Genomic DNA, 15,228 nt, shown 5'->3' with positions numbered 1-15,228 from the left:
ATGTATTATTTTGCCGCTAAGCAATTCACACTACATGTTTTACCCTGAGGTTCAATAATTGAGCTGCAAGACGTCTTTTCAATTTCTCATGCAAGGTTTTTTGTATTAGTTGTCCAGTTTTGGTGTTATTACATTGGGGCAGGGCATAGAATGGTCAATAAGACTGGAGGATGTGAGCTTCAGTTTTCCCTACAACCATACTGGCATATAGGGGTCTATTTACCACAGTGTCTCGCAGCCCCAAAAACTGTCCTGCTCTGCGTGAAAAAGAGCAGGAGAGCACCATATTTACAGAGATATTGCACTCTCCTCCCCTCTCCTTTGTACTGGTGCACAATCAAATAGCTGTGAGCCGCATACATACCTCTGCACCATAGTGCAAGGGTGTCTGCCTGAGTCTAGCATAGGTTTTCTACTGGAAGTATACACTTCCAGTACAAAATACATTGCTTAGACTAATTTTGTATGTGTTCTCTACAGTGCAGCACATGTCCAAAGTCAGAAAATAAAGGAGAAATAAAAGCATTTCTCCTTGATAGTGCCTATTTGAAATGGGTGTTATATTCTGACACAAAATTCTCTTTACTCTTTTTTAGTGAATAGGGTTTTGCGTCAAACTTTGGTGCTAAGTAATGCAAAGCAGCAATATGTGCATTTTTACATTACTTACAAGTGAATTTCCAGTGAAAAACAAGTTATGCGATGGAAAGTAAAGTGGGAAAAAAAGATTTTGTGCTGATTTGGGTCACTTTTGCGATGCAAACAACGGCAAAACATCTGCGACAAGAAAGAGGCATGAGAGGGGCTTTGGGGGAAGAGGAAAGGGAGAGTAATGCGGATTGTTAGGGGTAGTATGTGAGAGAAAAGCCATTGTATTGTGAAATAACCAACGTTTTTTTTTCATTCTGTTTCCAAACAGAGACAGGGAGAACATGTGTGTGCCTTTGTAGTCTGTGTGTATAAAAATCCAGGTGAAATCGGACAGACATCTCACCATGCCAGATTGAAAGCTTCTGTACCCAACTATTAATCACAAAATATATTTATTAGGAGGTGTATCACCCCAAACACGCCCCTGAGCCGGGGGATCCTTTTTTGATGTTATTTAAAGTAGCTGGCCAGTTTATTAATGAATAATAGGTGAGATATATTCTGGTCTTAATACGCATACATACAGATATGCAGCGTCTTTGGCTGCTTCCTGTTTATTAGGTTAAGCGAGGCACTATTTTCCTTGAATCTTGCCTATCGTCAGCAGAGAGCTCTTAGTACACAGAATTGAAAAATAGCAATAAAAAGACATACATTATTCCATAAAAATGGCAGCCTGGTACGAAAAAAGAATTGAGCATGAGTAAACGGTAATACATCAGTTGCCCTGCCTATATGAGAGACTGTGAAGGGAAATCTTTGCATAATGTTATTCAGTTGATGGATGCTGTGCTGTACGGCAAAAAGTTTGCTGATTTTTTTACCCAAAATTTTTTTTATCTTCATTTCCTTGATTTGGTAGTTGCGTGCTTGGGGAAATACCATCATGTTGTGGGTGTATTCACCAATCATTGGTTTTCATCTCAACAGTAGTTCCTCGCTCAAGCATTGTCACTCATTCAAAAGCACCCAAATTCCTCACATTTATTGACTGGAATTCAGTGACATTAACAGTGAGCCAGATGGAGAATTGGTTTCATTTAAACATAAGTGCATTAGGGAAATTACTGTCCAGGAAGGAGGATTTGGCCAAATATGGGAAAGTAAAAAACAAAGGCCCATATTTATATTTTTTAGCGCCGCCTTTGAGCCGCTTTTTGACGCAAAAGCGGCGCAAACGTACAAAATGCAATTGTATTTTGTAGGTTTGCGCTGCTTTTGCTTCAAAAAATGACGCATATGCGGCGCTAAAAAAATATAAATATCGGCCAAAGTTAGGAAATCAATCTGGGAAGTAGCCATTCCGGCAAGTTTGGTGAAACTGAGATTGTTAATTGATCATTTGTTCAAAGGTCAATGAATTCTGTATCGTGTATCACTTATTTACAGTGCATATTTAAAACTAAAAATAAGATCCCATAGTTGAGAATTGTGCAGGGGGAGGGGGATATCAGAGAAGAATAAGCTACAGGTTGGAAATAATTCTGTCCATGATCATGTAATTTGTACTCACATACTCACTTAGGGCCTGATTTAGAGTTTGAAGGAGGGGGGTTCTGCATCACAAACATGAGGGATATCCCGTCCCCCATATTGCATTTCCATTATAGCCTATGGAACTTATAATATGGTGCACAAGAACATGTTTGTGATTGAGTAACCCTTCCACCAAACTCTGAATCAGGCCCTTAGTCTATATCTCTGGGATGGAATAGAAACCATGGATCAATCCAACATTATCTGCCTTTAACGAACTATCTGTTCCTCCCTCTGTCCCTTTTTGTGTGACCACTCCTATTTTTCCGGAATATTTTTTTTTAGGTTTTTAGACTATTCATACTGGGGTGCTGCTGTCCAGGATGCAGTGTATGTGCTTTGATCCTTAAAACATGTAGACATGGCTAATCCCTGATTAGCCGATTTAAGACCATAGTATGTGATGTACAAACTACACCAATGGTGAGGAAAGTTAAATACATTCCACGGACTGCAGCAATTAGGCCCATATTTATACTTTTTTGCGCCAAATTTGCGTAATTTGTTGACGCCAAAACGGCGCAAAATTACTAAATATAATTGTATTTTGTAAGTTTGTGCCACTTTTGCGTCAAAAAGTGACACAAACAGGGCACAAAAATAGTATAAATATGGGCTTATTGTGCCATCCAACAGTGTGACCAAGAAGCATGGGTTTAGACGTACTATTGTAGTCTGACTGCTGTTATGTGAACCTGAAGTTCAACCTATCAAAACAATCCTTATGACATGGGGAAAATACCTTCCTTTTAAATAATAATGTTAGTCTTAAGTCGCCCACAAAGTAGGGAGGCTAGTATAAAACGAGACATGTAGAAATGTAATATTGACATGTCCCTATAGTGACAAGCCCTCAGAAGCTGTTTTCACTGTGGAAAGCTCCTGTTGTCCTTTGGAAGAAGATCAATTCAATGATTTTGAGATCCTGGGTTTGAGACAAGCTACGGAAATGGTTTAGCTGCTATTTTAATATATATTAAAAATCCAGCACAATGGTGATGTTAAATATTAATGTATTCAATATGTAGGAAATGCAATCCTTTCCCTGCCTGAAGCTCCTGAAGGCTAATTTGCATTAGCCTATCAGCAGTTGCCCCTGCCAGAGCTTGACCTTAATGAGGTGTGGAAGCTGTTCGCAGAGCAGAACTATGGCTTACGAATGTTAGGCAGAATGGGCTGGGTGTGAGGTATGTGATAACGTGATACCTATTAATACAGGAAGAGCTGCTGGGAGGGTTTGGGACTTTAATTTACTTTAAAGAGGCAAGACCTGCCCAATTGCACCCAAATGTAGGGCCAGTGCTGAGGAAGGTAATGTATTTATTCTTTAGGACCTCTGTAACCAATTGGACACAAGTGCAGTGGAAGGGGGAGCTGATCCCAGAACCAGTTTGGTGGAGCTGCAGAAATGGGAACTGAGTATTTTTAATTACACACCCATAGCCTGCCTATGGGCACCCTCAAGGGGAAGAAGGCCTGTGCTGACTTGGTTTTAACTTAGAATGGTGCAGTGTGGCATAGTTAAGAAAACAGGATGTTCTGTAAAAATGGAAGGGTTGCCCCTCATTGGGTGGAGTGCCTAACCCTTAAATACATTTGTATATTTGACCCAAAGTCTGAAGGTAGAAATCCTGACAAACCAAAGATGACAAAAATAACTGGCCAATAAGAGAAAGGACTTCCTTAGGCACAACATTTGACTTCTCACATTCTAATGTTTTCCTACCAAAAGTAACTCTCTGCTTCTCATCCCCCCAAAAAACATAAACAAAAAGCCCCAGCTCGCTCGTTCTTGGGCAATGCCCCCAAAATCTGGAACTCCCTCCAAGTACACATCAGAACTCATCCCTCCTTCATGAGCTTCAAAAGACAATTCAGATTTAGTTTATTGTTTCAGTTAATTAAAACCACAACAATTTTACCATTTACATAAAAAAGCATTCCAGTATGCTTAAAAATATTCCTGTTGTGGGATAATTTTATGTAAAAATAGAAAGAGGACCAATCGATCCAAAGAAGAAACAGTTAGTATTTTCTCAGCTAGTAGTTAAAAGGTGTGTCGGTATAGTTAATCAAAAGTTCCTGAGTTACTTGATTATGACAGAACATTCATTCATAACCTTCAAATTAAGAACATGCCATAACAAACGTCCCTTATGTAGCAACACCAGTTTCAAATACTTGACAAACTTACAATTTAGATAGGGATTGTACAGGTTAAAACAGTCTACTATGGCTCCTCTACAGGTCCGTATGCCTCTCTCATTAAACATTCTTTTAAGGAACCTCCTTCAAAGGTCTAGCAGTCCTGGGCAAATGCAGATTATGTGTGCAAGATCTTCCTTTTGGCATGGACAATGCCTGCAATTCTGCAAAGTAGTGATCCTCCATGACGGAGCATTGGCCATGATTGCAAGATTCCGAGTCGCATTGTCATTAACTGGTGTTTCATGTCTGGCGCGCAAGGAGTGAAAAGGTAAGCAGCTGGTTCTAGTTTGGCATAGTAACTTATGATCATCCACACATGTGCACGGGCACTACATTTAACTTTGTCTTCAGTGAATGAAATCAGTTTGCTGGCCTTGTTCACACATCTTATGAATGATTTATATGTCGGTGCTGCCTCCAACAGGTCTTGGAGCTGTAGTTGGCTGATAGTTGGCTGGAGAGACTTGTTGTAAGCTGAATGTTGATCACTTTCCAGGGCCTGCAAAGTGCGTCATTCAAATTGTCAGCTGAGTGGCTGATTTTATACCAAGTTTTTGCCACCTCTGCTTTTGCTGCCAGATCTTAGTGTACAAGTCCAAATTCCAGACATAGCTGCGCTGGTGAGGCAGAGTTTGGTAGTTTAAAAACTTGCCTGAATACCTTGAGCTGGATTTAATCTATCAGGGGCTCTTCCAGACAAGAGCACAGCTACTCTGGCATAGATTAGTGTAGGGAGCAATCTGGATGAAATGGCAGTCAACAATGGGGTGAATGATGGACCATGTAGCCGTTTGGCCAGGAGGGAGGAGGCATAGGTCAATGATGAAGCGCTTTGCCTTATGTATTTCTTCTGTTGACTGAAGGTGCCTTGAACATCTAGAATTACTCCTAGGTATTTGTAATGTTGCACAGCTCCAGCAAAACCTTGTTTAAGGCCATCCTTGGTCTGAAGGTCTGCCTGTATCCTACTCACATTATTTTGGATTTAAACACGATATCCTGCTGAATGGAATAAACGTAGCTGGCCTGGATGTTTATAGAGCTTTCTAAACTGACCTTGGTGCAACTGAACAGTACCAGATTGTCCGCGTTTAATAAATGTGTCAGTGAAAGCTCTCCCAACTGTGGCGAGTGGACATTCCCAGCATCCAGAGCTGTAGTCAGGTCTGCCATAAACAAGTTGAACAGATGTGGAGCGAGCACACAGCCATGTTTCACACAGAGGTTGGTGAAGATTTTTCTTGAGAGCCTTGTGCCATGTCCGATTTTTATTCATACTCATGTGTAGGAATATAAAGTGGTCATAGAATTCAGGAGGGTGGCTAAGAGACCCCACTGCTTTATTATGCTTCAGAGCTGTTGTCTGTTCACTCGGTCAAAGGCGACCTTGAAATCAATAAAGGCAAGATGTAGTTTCCTGTGCCACTGTCTGCTCTGCCTTCCTTGAAGATAGGATTAATTATGGAGCCTCACCAGCTCTCTGAAATGGCTCCTACCAGCCCTGCTCCCTGATATAGGGGGATCAGTACTTCAGACCAGAAGACTGCTACTTCCCTGAATATGGCTTGCGGAAGGCCATTTGGCCCGGGGGCTCCTTCCCGGTGAGCCTTAAGGAGTGCTCGATATGTTCTGCCATTTGACAAAGTAAGGTCAGTCATCTCTCCCTCTTCCAGCGGGAGGATATTCCCCTTCCTGGTGTCCATGGTGGTAGTTGAGGAGTGCTTCCACAGGGTTGACACTTGATTGAAAAGTTTGTCTTGAGGTAGCTCACCCACTTGTTTTCAGGGATGTTTGAGTTGTTGATTAAATTCCCTCTAGAATTTAAGTGATTGATAATCTCCCAGAATTTCCTGGGGCTTTCCCCTTTCACTGCATGTATTAGTTTTAACCAGAAAATATTCTTGCCTTTGGATTTTTCTTTCAATATTTGTCTTTCATATATTTATTTTGTGTTCTTCAGTTGTTCCCAAAGGTGCTGGTTTCCTGGGCATGCCTTCAGGCATCTTGACAATTTCCTTTGAGCTTTTTTGAGGAAGGTAGCCTGATTTCAACAGGCAGGCAGGAGTGATTTGGCTGATTCATCGAGCTGGCCATGGTAGAGTGTGAGAAGAGTGCTGGTCCAGTATTTTATTTCTGAAGTCTTCCCAGGTGTCCAATATATGACTGTGGTTTCTGAGGCTCCCCAGCATCTGCAGCTTTGCAGATAAAGATAAAGCTGCTATTATGTCAGATGACCAGCGTAGTCTCTTCAAGCTTTTTGACTCTATAGAGCCCACCTCTGACATGACCTGTGGGTGCACAGGTGGAGAGTTCCTAAGAGTGAGTATTAGGAGTGGTCGCTAGATGTGATATGTTTTATTTTGAAATGCTGTGCCAGGGGGATCAGAGGCAATGTAACTAAGGTGTAATCTAGGATAGATCAGGATTAAGGACCATGGAAGGTGTAGCTTGGTGGAAAGTCACCTGGGAACCTTCCATTTAAGACCCATAGTTTGAGATGTTCCAACGATGTCAGAAGCTGTGCTCCCTGCTGCTCACAGCGTGTAAAGTTCGATAACACATGTGTCAGGATGTTCCAGCAGGAGTTATCAGTTGTCAGTATTTCATCATCTTCTTGCACCTTAATTAAGTTTGAAATAAAATCTGCAGTCAGGATGATGACCCAGTCTGGATGAGTTTTTTCAGGGTGCGAGATGATGGATGTTAGCCTCTTTATTGCTTCCTGCTTGTGAGTGAGGCCAGGGAGAATATATGAGTTAACCGGCAGCATTGGTGGCCTATCGCTAGTGGTCCAGTGACATAGTTTGATCACTTGGCAGTCTGAGCCTTCTTGTGGCAGCTCTTCTATGTCCATTTTCAAGTCTAGTGAGAAATAGACTGCTAGACCCCCACTTGGTCTTCCAAACTGCTTGTGCTTAACTGCGTTTCTTTGAACATGAAGCAAGACAGCGGAAGGGCCTGTTGTGACCAGGTTTTCTGGAGTGCAATTATGTCCATGTGGTGCTATGCTTTGGGTGGGTATCCAGTTTCCAACAGTGATCATGCACTAGCTATATTCCAAGAGAGAAGTCTAAGATGTTTCTGAGCTGAGCATGCTTCCGATGGTTGTGTTTCTCATTCGAGACCTAGAGCCTTAAGGACCTGTAAGGACGTATCCAACTCAAACACCCCTCGCTGGTGCCAGATCAGAGTGGCTTCCACAGGCCCTTAATGCTCCGAGTCTCGCATGAGAAACACAGCCATCAGAAGCACGTTCAGCTAAGTAACATCTTAGACTTCTTGGCTCCTGACAGAGTACCAGAGGAGAAGTATGAGCCTGCAAAAGTTTCTGACCCTGCTGCGGTCCGTAGTTAATCAAATTCTGCAAGTTGAATGTGTCCTGGATGGCCTTGTGGGAGGGGTTTTGACCTTTTTCAGCAAAGGCTGATTGACTGTCAGTATTGTCTTGGTCTCTGATCTTGTGTTTTGAGTTTGTTCCATGTGGTTCCAGCCGGATGGTTCGAGATTGAGACTGAGCTGTTGGTGATTTTTGAACCTGACGCAAACCTATTTCGCCGCGAATCTGAGGGTGGGCTGGAACCCGCCGATGCGTGTTGCTAAGTTATTTCACATTGTGGAGAGTGGTGGTACCTGATGTTGAGAATGACAGAAATGATTCTGCCAAATCCGAGATGCTGCTGCATTCTTGTATGCTAGAGTCTTTATTTGCCTGCTTTGAAGCAAGGTTGTCAGATTGTTTAACAAATATTGGGTATGTTCTTTTGCTTGTTCCAAATTGTGTTCAGTTTGTTTTGTCCTAGCTTTCTGTAGACGTTTGTGTTGTCTTTTGGTTAAATTTGGGAGGGAGGATGTGTTGCTGTTTGAGGTTGGCCCTTCCAGTGGGGCTTCCTTGTGGCAAAGCTGAGTGACTGGATTGGTCTGGGTATTAGGCATTTGTGAATCACAGATTGGCTCGTGTTGGGTGAGATTCACTACAAATCTTTGAGGTAAACTTGCTGATGATGATGTCATTAGTACTCCGTGTTTGCAGAGGGGTTATAACAATTTTAAAATATTTGACAGTATATCTGGAAGTAGTGCTAGTTTATCAATGATTGGGCCGCAGGAACATTGCTCTTGGTTTGTTGGGGTTTCACTATTAGGGATTATAGAGCCTCCATTTTTATATTTATTCCTGCAATTGTCTCTGCCATTATGTTCATGATGTTGATTTGTGTATCCAGCTTATCTGACTGGAAGTTTAGAATTTCAATGGATGATTGGAGGGTTGAAAGTAGGCTTTTTGATTCTTGATTATGTGCATGATTGGGTCTTTCCGACTAGCTTGGTCATTTTTCTGCAGGGGTAAGAGGTTTGGTGGGGATTTTTTGGGCAGGCTTTTTTACAGTCCTGCCTGAATGTACACTGCAATGAATGATGAGTTGGAAAGGTCCTAATATCACAGGAAATCTGCACTACCCATGGTAAGGACGTTTCCAGTGTACTATCCCCTTTTTCAAGATCCAATGGTGATTTAGCTGCCTTAGATTCACAAGCAAAAAAAGACTGTACTACTGGTTTTTGAGTTGTGTTGCCTGGTACTGGTCTTCCCAGGTACTTCAAAGGATGTTTTTCCTCGATATTGATAGTTTTAACTTCTAGGGCCTATATAAGGTCAGTGTTATTTGAGAGCGAGAGAGAGCAAGACCAGAGTTCATCTGTATGTGTGGCATACCTGACTAGGGATGGTGGCAGAAGACAGGCAGCTGCAGAGACCTGGGCAGTACCATGATTTGAGGACAGAATGTAAATGCCTTTGTTTGTCGTTGGGAGAGAGCAATGGATTTGTGCTGTTCTTTCTAGAGTTTTTACAGAGCCGGGGTAATGTTGTTGTGTGATGTGATGTCTTGTTTAGATGCTGAGGGAGCTCTAAGTTTTGAGGCTGCAAGTGGCATTGATGTGTAACACTTGTACCACTTGTTTCCACTATGATGCTCCTCTTAAATGGGATGATAGGTCTGGGAAGGACTGAGGCATGGTCTGATATTGCAGCCATTGGATGGGCCTGATTTAGATCTTGGACATAATGGTCCAGCTGTAAATTTAAGGTTAGAGTTCCTGTCTGCTGCCTGGGCGGTCCACCCATTCAATTTAGATGTTGGCGGTCCCATAGGTGTAAGACTGCCATTGAACTGCTGTCATCGCCATGAATCCTCACCTGCAACAACAACGTCATAGGCAGAAGCAGCTTGCGTCAGGACCCCAGTCACAATGTGGCTTCCCGCCTGCGTAACTGTGGCAGTTAAACCTCCACACCTGAGTTGGCAGATTGGGAGGTATATCAGCATAAAACGTACCCTTTCTCATTTCCTGCCACCATGAGCCCACTTATACAAGCCCTGCCATTGCTGCTACTCCTGGACCACTATGAAAATTGACTCTGTCATCACAGGGACAGAAGGTAAATCACTGTATTACCTATCTTTCTTAAAATTTATGGTGTACATTCGCACTTTTGCACTAGACTTGTGCATGTTTAAAAAATATTTGAAACAATAGTACAATGATGTGCATGTCAAACAACTAAATGTTTTTGAAAAATTCACATTGTGGAAGATTCTTAATCCTGGGTTCCATGCCCAGAGTTTGCCTCCTATTTACACTACAAATTACAACCTTCTCAGGAAGGGACATCTATTGGGCAGAGACCAGGCACCTCAATGATCTTTCATAAAGGGGTTTGTTGGGATAAGTGGTCTTGAGTTTGGGAGGGGTTGGTTTGGATTTGAGAGGGGTAGGTTTGGATTGGAGGTAGGTTTGGATTTGGGAGGGATGGGTTGTGGTTTGGAAGAGGTGGGTTAGGGTGTGGGAAGGGTGGGTTGTGGTGTGGGGGGGTGGGTTGAGTTGGGGTGTGGAAAGGGCCAGGGTAAATAGAAGAGCCTCTGTGAGAAAATGAGTAGGGTAGTTGGTAGGGAGCTCAGGTTGGGGATAGAGGGATTGGCAATAGGTGATGTGCATATGTCTGTTGATAGTGCAGTTGCCTGTGGGTCTGGTCTATGTGCTTTAAGTTTTGGTTTGTGTTTCCTTCTAAGTGTCTGTTGTTTTGGTGTGGTCATTTGTATATAGTGTGTGTAATGTCCAATGTATATGTGTGTGTGTTGATAGGAGTGCTGTGGAGGTGCCGTGTGTGGTACCTGCAGATTTGCTGGTACATGTTTGTGTAGTGGTGGTTGTGGATGTTTGTGTGGTGGTTGGTGTGGTTTCTGCAAGTAGGGTGGTTGTGGATGTTTGTGTACTTGTGGGTGTGATGCCTGTGGGTATGCTGGTGGTGGATATGCATGTTTCTGTGCTGGTGGCTATGGAGTCTGCAGGTGTGGTGGTAGTGGCTGTGCATGTGGGTGTGGTGGTGTGTGTGGTGTGGTGGTCTGTGTGGTGTCAGTGGCTATGCGTGTAGTGGTGTTAAAGGGTGTGGTGTCTATATGCTTTTCTGTGTTTTTGATGTGTTTGTGTGTATGTGTGGATATGCTGCTGTGGGTGTGTGCAAAGGAGTGAGTGTGGTTTGGATAGGGCTGGGATTAGGGATTTGGGATGGGGAAGAGGTGAGAGTTGGGGTTTGAGGATAGAATGGGTGAGGAGGCCAGACCTTAGAATGACCTCTGTCAACCAGACATGACACTGTGAATACCGTATAAGTAAGCTAACATTTGTGTCATTTGGCCAGTAAGTCCCTGGATGGTGTTTTAGTAGTGCAGTCTGGCCTACAGAGATACACTGTAATAGGTCAATACCCTCCTCACTGAGTGCAACCTGGGAGACAGGGGCAGGGGTGAAGGTGCCTGCGGTGAAGGTGATGCCACCCCATTTAGGAGGACACATATGGTCAACTGGGAGAGCAAGAGGGAGGCTGTAGATTGGAACGAGGGTGGAGGAATATGATTCAAGTGGTAAAGTTGCAATAGAGTCTGCCACCACTAGAAACTGGTCTTCTGTGGAAGACTCAGAATAAGATGAAGAATTGCTGTTGACCTCCAGTGCCAGTCCCCTCACCCTTGTTGTCTGTGGTGTTTGCATTGGAACCACAGTGCCATCTTCCTCACTGCCTATGTGGCCGATGTCACCTTCATCGTGCCCAGATGATGCTGAAAACACAGAGACAATAGTGGGAGTGTATCTGTGTAAATAGAATAGAACATAAACTTTGCTCATAAAACATTTGCCAAGTCTACATATTTCACGAGCTTCAAGGCTACCAAACTTGCCTGCATTATCATCTGTACCTGATGTATGTAGAAAATAATTCCACAAACCAGTTGCTGACAGCCTTGCAATTCCCAGTACTAACTCCTTTATCACATATACCCCTGTCTCTTATCCACTTTTTTTCCTCAGCATGAACTGTTTCACGCCTCTGATTGCTAGATCTTTGTTGTTTGGAATACTGAACTTATGTCCCTAAAAGTCACAGTAACCAAAAATACAACTTAAGAGTGTGTTTAAAAGGTCAGATAATCAGCATTATGTATATTTACCAACAGTTACATCGGTATCAATGTGAGTCCACAAATACTGCAATGTTGAACTAAAATATATGTGAACTGAAAGCCTGTTTTCTTTGTCAGACCATATCACATTGGAAACACTTACGTCAAGTAACTAAAGTGTACTTCAATTGTAAAACATATCATGTGGAATCGGTATTGAACTAGCTTAGGAATGTATTATACACTATGTACATACCTATGATATTGAATTTATTTACTAAAATATTTTTGTGGTGGAGTGACAAATTGCTTTAACAGCATGAGGAAATACAAAGGCCTTGATAAATTACTAACCCACTTCAGTACAGAGCAAAAACATATTCACATCTCAAAATAGTCATGTTTTGGGCCTGATACTAAGTTTACAAGATGGGATACTCCAACATCTGTGTGATGCAACCTTCCGTGTGAAAATGTCCCTTTAACTATCACATTTCTCACCATCGATGAGTTCTCATCTGGACATAACTAAGGGCACGAAAATGTTGTTTGAGGAGCATTTAACTCTGTCACCAATGTGGACACATTCCTAACTGTTTTAATCAATACAGTTTGGCTTAAAAAATCATGTTGGTTGACACAGACTGGCATACGTTCACATTTGTGAAGGACTAGGGCATCATGCCAATCTGCTACTGTCTACACAAACTGATTTGAATCTAAATGTGAAAACATACTTCTAACATGTTTCAGATAACCAATGATGCCATTGTACACATGTTTCCAGACCTTTTGGACAAGATGCTGAATATCATTTGGTCATTGTACAAACTTTAACATTAACTGTTTCATAAGTGCTTAGTTTGCCATGTCACCAGTATTTGTGCCTACATTACCTACACACATTTGTGATGGAGCATCACACCTGATCCAATCCTCAAATGGGGCATGTTTGGTACAACTGTCCCTCATAACAGAGAAAAATTCAGGTATATATTTTTGTTGCATGCAGCCATGTGCCTGCTCAAAAACGTACATGACTAATGATGAGGAATCTAGTGGCAAACTTTAGCACAAATCAATACATCAAACACAGCATCAGATACTGTCTTATAAACGTACACCTCCAGAAATCCTTGTGTGCGTTGAATTTGTGTCAGCCGTTATGTTGATGCTATACAACATTGCTGTCTCTAAAACACAACAAAAATAGCTACAAGCAATAACTCACCAAATCGATGCTGCTGTTGGGCCCTCAACTGCCCATCAAGTTCTGGGTAGGCCAACAAAACGATGCAGGCCATTATGGGGGTCAGGATGCACCACACATGCTTGCCTTGTTGGGAGGACTGGACGAGCTGGACTTCTGCAGACTTTCTGGTGCAGCGTCGAAAGGCCTCCCATCTCTTCCTGCAATGTAGGATGCCTCAGTTATGGGCCCCCAGGGTCTGCACCTTCTTAGCAATGGCCTTCCGGATGTCACATTTTGATGGGCGTTGGCCTGAATGGATGAGAAAAAAATAACAGCAAAAGAGGTTTTGAGTGATTTTGTTTTGTTTGTCTTAGTAGAGTGAGACACTATTTTGCTGCATCTACCACATGCACTCCCAAAACAGTCAGTACAGATTATTTTCAAACATTTAACATTTCCTAGGAAATACTCATTTGCAATGATCGGTTGAGTACTCTCAGCACTTTCTATTTCCTCATGTTACCAATCCAGGCCACAAATATCATCTAGCCCAGGGCTAGGGAACCTCTCCTGTAGTGTGAGCCACTCCTGAGTACTAAAGGCCAAACAACCTGTACATTATTTGCACATAGCTCTGTGCACAGCTACATTGGCTTCAAGCCCAATCTTCTAAGATGCAAATACTATGATTTGTAACACATACAGTGACAATGGGCAGTATGGGAGGGCTGCAATGTGTCAGTGAGAACCTGGTTTGGGTGATGTAAGAAAAAGTGTGAGTAGGACCTACTGGTGTGGGTTTGTGTGAGCCTGTGTCATTTAGAGTTGCAGCACAGAAATATCCTTTCCCCATATGTGGCAACATGACATGTTTGAAACATACCGATAATTTTATTTCAAAATATGAGATGTAGTTTCACTTTACAGAACAGCATCAGACAATTCCAAAACTTTGTAGATTCTTCTTGCATTTTACATTTCACTTATATTGGCATAGGCTGTATGTTTTCATACAAGTGAAACTGTCTACTGGCTACTGGAAGCAAAGGGTCTGCCGTTTGCCTAATGAAATTTGGTATTGTGAGTAACATAAACTGAAAATTCTGCTTATTCTTTCAGGTGACTTTTCATTTCAATGTACAGACATTTCTAACATTGTCAGACAACATTTTGTACCTAAGTAAATCATTCAGTTCACTGCACTCCAAACACAACACTTCGCTTAAGAACAAAAAGAGACAAAATAGACTGTGTAAAAAAGAGGAACAAGTTACTTTGACATACACCTGTTCCTCTGGGGTCCCATACACCTGGTTGTACAGAGACTGGACCTCCCTGTTGAGTAGCTCAAATTCCTCAGGGGAGAAGGCAGGGACCCTGTTACCTGCTTTGCCCTGCAACCTTGCTCCCATAGGTCGGTAACGGCAGCAAAAGTTGAGCAGATGTTTTGGCTGCAGTGTTAGCTTTTTTTTAGATGTTGCATGCACGTACACGGGGTACAGGCTCCAAAACTGAGACAGACACATCCATTGGCTTTTGTGCATAGCAGTCACACATGTAAGCCTCTAGCAGAGTCTATCATGAAGTGTTACACCTACTACATGGTCAATGTGAGGAACCAGCCATTTTAGGTCGTGAAGCTATGTATTTTTAAATTGTTTGAGTGTCACCAGGTGGGTGGAACAGTTTCCTTTTCTGTCAGTGCCTCTCTGTCTGTAGCTGAGGATGGTGTATTTTGCTCTGATGTTCAAGGACCATAGACAGGGGTAGATAGTACAGGAGAAGCCTTGCACATATGATGATAAATGTCAAACCGTCCAGGGGCACAAATTTGAGTTGTGATTCTGTAGCTCATCAATGTGTTACCTCTGCACCTGCTTAAGGTTCTGGATCTCTGTTAGGACCTGGCCCATCACACCATTGGACCTCTGTAGGGCTCCCAAGACTTGGTCAATGGTGGTCAGGGTGTCAATGATGCTAGTGGACTCACTTTTCTGGCCCACTGATTCCCTCCCACGACCCCTATTTCTACTACCCTGTGCCCTTGAGCCAGTGAGGTCCATCTAACAGGATCCTGGCACAACTAGAGGTAGGGGTGGTTGCTCAACACTAGCGCACAAGGGGGCTCAAGATGGGAATTGTGTTTCTCCGGACACAGGAAGGAAATATATTGATAGGCTT

The sequence above is a fragment of the Pleurodeles waltl genome, chromosome 3_1 (assembly GCF_031143425.1).
Source record: "Pleurodeles waltl isolate 20211129_DDA chromosome 3_1, aPleWal1.hap1.20221129, whole genome shotgun sequence".
Lineage (NCBI taxonomy): Eukaryota > Metazoa > Chordata > Amphibia > Caudata > Salamandridae > Pleurodeles > Pleurodeles waltl.
The sequence above is the reverse complement of the archived record's forward strand: the minus strand, read 5'-3'. Positions refer to the sequence as shown.